Here is a 6000-nt window from a genome sequence, read left to right as displayed (position 1 = left end):
AAAATGACCGAAAGTTACCTTTATATGGATTTTTGGCATTTGTAGGAAGTCGGTTGATATTAGATATTGGCACACTTGCTCAATACTGTCTACAATCTTGAGGCAGCATTAACACACTTTGGATGCATTTTTTTACTATTTAAAGCAATAATTATTAACAAATTCTGGAAAGGTTGATCCTTCGATAGCAACGAGAACTTTTTAAACACAGAAAATTGCTGAGTTCGTTCGACTGAGATTTTTCATGAGCAGGAATAAAAATCTGGATTATTCGCAGATGTTTCCAGTAAAGTACCTCCGAACTCTGCATATTCTGCACATATAGTGTAAATAAGTATACACAATAAGAAATATCTAAGATTAAGTGTAGTAAATACTATTTGTTTACTACTTGCATTTACTTTATATTGATAACCAATACTCGTTACACTAAAAAGCAATACTCGTGACACCGGCGGGCAACTCCAAAGCAATACTCGGTACACTGACATGTGTATTTATTCTCAAAATGCACTGTCATCTGAAGGTCTATTGTTGATTGAACATTTACAACATAAACATTAACATCATTATCACATTTCACTCGATTCAAGTTTTTCTGTTAAGAAATTATATGCACAAAAACATCAAATTTGGCTGATCCGAGCTCATTTATCACGTGAGCAAAGAGACGAATTTTACCTCATAATTACATTTCAAAGCTATTTCTCAGCATTTTTGGGGTTTCAGTAACTAGAGAAATTATCGAAGTATTTGTTTTTCTATAAAATTTATATCAAACCAATTCAAAATGACTAAATATCGTCACTGAACTTACCTTCTTTCCTCGTTCAAAGTCGCGAAATGGGATGAAAGTCCTCATAATATCGAGCAATATCCGGGGTACGGTATACCGCAGTGTGGATAGTAGTCCAATGCAATCTGGTCAACTCGTCCCCTGGTCAACTCGTCCTCTGGTCAACTCGTCACCTTTTTGGTCAACTCGTCCCCTACTTTTGGTCAACTCGTCCTCAAAGAGTCAACTCGTCCCTAATATGGTCAACTCGTCCCCTACTTTCGATCTTTTCGTCACTATTATGTTGTAAACCAATGTCTTTAAATAGTTCTTTTATGTAAAATTAATAATGAATTTGATTGATATCGAAATATTATTAAAATAACGTCTTTTTTACGTACAATTTTAATGATCTTTATCTAAGCGCATGTGCATAGCTTTGATGTAAAACTACAAAGAAAGGTAAGTTTGCAAACATTCAATTAATGTTTAATCAATCGGAATTTTAATGTTAATTAAAACTAAAATTAGGTCCAACTCTTTGATTTTTAGATTGTATACACGATGGCAGTCATACTTCTCATACATAAAAAAATAAGTCTTAGACAAAATTGTAGCGAATTTGAGAAATGCCTTCATGGATTCATACATCACCGCATTAAAGAGATAAATATATCCATAATAGTTGACCAGTGCCTATCTTATTGGTATTGTTATATACTTCTATTATTTTATAGGATGGCTTAGAAGACTGAATGGGAGGGCCGGGGGAACGCCTCCATTCTACCTTTTGGTTAGACTTTTGTACGATGAGGCCCAGGCAGCGGTAAGGAACTCTGAATTGGTTAGTGAAGGGAGACTTCGCCGCTACCAACGGAAAAAATACACCTTTCTCCAGGGACAGACGCACCAGCTGTGTGACAGGTACAGGAATGGGGAGTTGTCATCAACGGGACTTCTGAGAGAATTCGGGAAAATATATAACCCCAAGAGTCGTAAGATGTAAACAACAAAAAAAAGACAATATGTGCATGCAAAAAAAATGAAAGTGAAAGTGAATATATATGACATAATATTGACAAAAAAGACATAAGTACTATATGATATTTTATCATTGCATATGAAACATATTTTTATACATTTAATGTTGTTGCTGTTGATAGTCTTTGTGTTGTTTTTTTCTGTATGTAATTTAATCAGAATTATGCATATATATACTTATTATTAGAAAACAAACTCCAAATATTCGCATACAAAAAGCGTCAAAATATGTCCAATTCAGTCATTTTATCATATATTTTAACAGTCTATAATAATTTATGGAATATATGATAAACAAATAATAATAAAATATAAGGGACGAGTTGGGCACGAGTTGACCAGGGGACGAGTTGTCCAAGGGACGAGTTGACCAAAAAGGTGACGAGTTGACCAGAGGACGAGTTGACCAGGGGACGAGTTGACTCTGAATCAGTCCAATATATTCAACATTATGGGCTTGTTATAGATTATGTTGGTCAAGTTTGCTTTTGGCTCAAAAGCAAAGATATCTCAAAATCAAAGTGACGTCACAATTATAGATCAACACTTGATAGTATAAACATGCTTTGAAGAAATGCCTGTTCTGCTAGTCAATAGTTCTACATGTAACCCTCTTTGAGTCATGTGTGCCTGGTCTATAACACAGTAGTGTAATTACCATGCCAGTTGTACAGTTTATCTCACCATTTACACTAACAGTAAAAACAATAAATTAAAATTTAAATGTGATGGGTAAATCACAGGTAAACGTTGCGTGGCCATGACTTACACTATACCCCCGTTCCCCCTCTACAACCCAAAACCCTAAAAAAAAAAATTATGAAAAAAAAAAAATTTTATGACTAAAATATTATAAAGGTATTTTACTCTACTTTCATTTTGCATAGAAATATCACTAGCATCTCAATTATCAGCGCATATATTCATCAATTTTTCACCAATCTTAACAATCTTGGTCTCAAATCTTAGATAAATAAATACTCTTTAAGAAAACAACACTGGCACCTTCGCTGATTATACGTAGCAAGAAATATCCAAGCCCAAACTGTCAACAAATGAAACTCGGAAGAGATCTGATTGCACCGTTTCGGTAAAACTCTCACGAGTAAAACACACTAAATTCACCGTGAAAGAATATTTCTTTGTATTGCGTATTTAAATATGATAAAATTAAGTTATTATTTATAATAATTGTTCAATCAAAGCATCTTATGAAACTATAACGCACCTTTTTTCCTATATGTCAAATTCTCAATCAAAAATGAAAGTAAAATGGGCCTGCAGATTGTTTTCAAATGGAGTATTTTCATTGGTCACAGGAAAACCTCGGACCAATGAAAATACTTAAAGGGAAACAATTTACTTTCATTTTGGATTGAGTCTCCATTATATTCCTTTTCCTACTGGCATTTGGTGTCATTTGGTCATTAGATTGTTTTTAATGTGCCATCGTTCACAATATATGTTAATCCATGGTATGATACAAGTAATAGAACAAATAAATGTTAGCAAAAATGGACATTCGCTCACTCGAAAACACAAAGGAAACAACAAAGAAAATTTTCGCGCGCTTCGATATATTCACTAAATATCTATCAATTCCAATATTCTACCAAATATAATCCATTTCCGATTGCATTTAATTATATTATTGATATATCCACAGTTTTTATTACACATGTAAAGATAATAGTGCAACAAATAATAATTATTAGACAGATAGATGTGACGAACTTGACCATTCCACAATGTTAAAGCTAAGATGTTGACCAAGTATATGGTAGAAAAATACTGTAGCTACAACTCTTTACGTAGGAAAAAAACAAAACAAAAAACAACAACTTGATAATAGTGATAATATATAAATAACACATGGGTTTGTGGGTAACAGTAAAAATATCATCCCGAGGAAAATACTGTTACCCGAGGCGTAACTCACAAACCCATGTGTTATTTATTTTATTACCCTGAACAAAAATACTGTGATGATCTCCTACTTGAGAAGTTTTTCTTTTCTTTTATTCTTTAAGCATGTGATGATATCTACTTGTCATAAACATACAATACCTCAATTGTCTGCACACATAATTATTTACATTGCAATTACTTCAGTTGAAAACGGATGTTTACTTTTTGACTATTCAACAAAAAGATATTGTATACGCGAAAAGCACAGCAGGGTGCAAACAACTAAATTTTATGGGTGTCATAGTTACTCCAGAGAAGATGTTGATGTCCTATCGGCGTTTTAAAATTGAATCGAGAAAAAAATGGCGGCCATTTTATTTAGAAAATAAACCACGTGACGAGATTTTATACTGTTTAAATTATGTAACAGTACAAAATTCTTTGTCACGTGGTACACTTGCATTAACAGTAAGAATATCTCCCAGAGGCCTACTGTATGGGAAATTAACATTACGAAAAAAGTGAGGGGTAATATTAATTAGAATCTATGTAATTATTACTGTAAGGAAAGGATAAAGACTAAATGATCTGCAGAAGGATATACACTGAACAAAAGTTCTAACCGATCACCCTGAGTTTTCGTTTATATATGAAAAATAAAAATACCAATAGATCCGACTTTTATTTTATTTCGAAGAGAATGAACACATTGAGAACAATAAAATTATAACATTTTCTATTTAAATAATACTTTATCGATATTTTAAAAAAATATTTTTATGAACAACCACTGTCTGATAGAGGCTCCAGCATTTAACATTCCAACTGCTACGGCACGATCCTGCATTGACATTCTGGTCATGTTTTATGTTTTTTCACTTATAAAATTAACAAGTATGTATGCAATGTAAAATTTAATACTCACCACGCTCTGCACGAACATTTCGTGCCAAAATGTGTAAACCGTGCCCTGTCTCCCGCGTGAGTGCATGTTATTTTTCTTTCCACAAATCCGTAGAAAATGATACAAAAATCACCTCTGCAAAATTTTATAAGGATCTATTGACCCGTTATAAAATAATCAAAATTTAAAAAGTGATCGGTGAGAACTTTTGTTAAGTGTAGTTCGCGGGAGTTAGGAAGAAACGAAATTTAAAAAATAAATGTAAAACTTTCTCTCAAATCCCTTTTATTCATTGTACAAAACGACTGGACAAACAAACAAATCAAAGCACTGAAAGTACTGAAGTATACATTGCTTGATAATATAATCCATTTTTGTCATCAAGGCCATGTTGATTTTAACCTACTGACCTCGAAAACAATAGAGGTCATCTTCTGACCAAGGTCAATGTCCCTAACAAGTGACTCACATGCACCAAGGCTTTTTTCTTCCAAAGTTATTTATGAGACAAGGAAGATGTCATGTTCCATCTAGGCAAGCTGATAAATGAGCAATAAAGAAATCATTTTTTGAAAAACCCGTTAAATGGACTGCAGTATAGAATATTGAAACAGTCATATTGAGTTTCCAGTGATGCTATCTAATAAAATACATGATCTGGCTTGAACTCTATACAAAGTCAATTAATTGAATCATCCTACAAGACTTAATTACCAGATTATAGTACATCCTTTTGTATAGCTTTCCATATTACAGATCTATGTACTGTACTTTGATGCATTAATACATATATTCTGGTGTGTTGTATTCATTTTCAAATGTTTATTAATAAAAATGAAATTTATAATCAAAACAATTCAAATGTACTGTAATATTTTCATTATTCAATAATTGTTACATATAGTCTTCATATACAACCTTTCCAAGAAATTCATTTATATTGGAAAGGGTTTTTCCATAATCAGGCTGTGTTACCAACTTCTAAACTTTAGATGAACCATTGAGCTAAAACATTTTTTCTATTTTTTGGCTTCTGTGACCTACTTCTGATTTTCAACCATGTTCAAACTCGAGCAAAACCTGTCACACACATTTGAAACACGTTCACAGAAATTCGTTATTAACTGAATCATAATTTTACGTATTTTTGACTGTGCCAGTTGGTAGGACTCTGGATCGTGTATCAAATCAGTACGGCATGACCAATAAAGTCCCTAGGATGATCCATAACAAAATTTGGACCATAAATATTTTGACATTTTAATATCAAAATTATCTTATTACCGTCTCTATTGCGAATCTAAAATTATAAAAGTCAATGCCATATGGTTTTCGTTCTTTCCGGAATATTTATAAAATTATATCCTTCACT

This window comes from Ruditapes philippinarum, unplaced genomic scaffold (genome assembly GCF_026571515.1).
Source record: "Ruditapes philippinarum isolate M1 unplaced genomic scaffold, ASM2657151v2 ctg4051_1_1_1_1, whole genome shotgun sequence".
In the NCBI taxonomy this organism is placed as follows: Eukaryota; Metazoa; Mollusca; class Bivalvia; order Venerida; family Veneridae; genus Ruditapes; species Ruditapes philippinarum.
The sequence above is the reverse complement of the archived record's forward strand: the minus strand, read 5'-3'. Positions refer to the sequence as shown.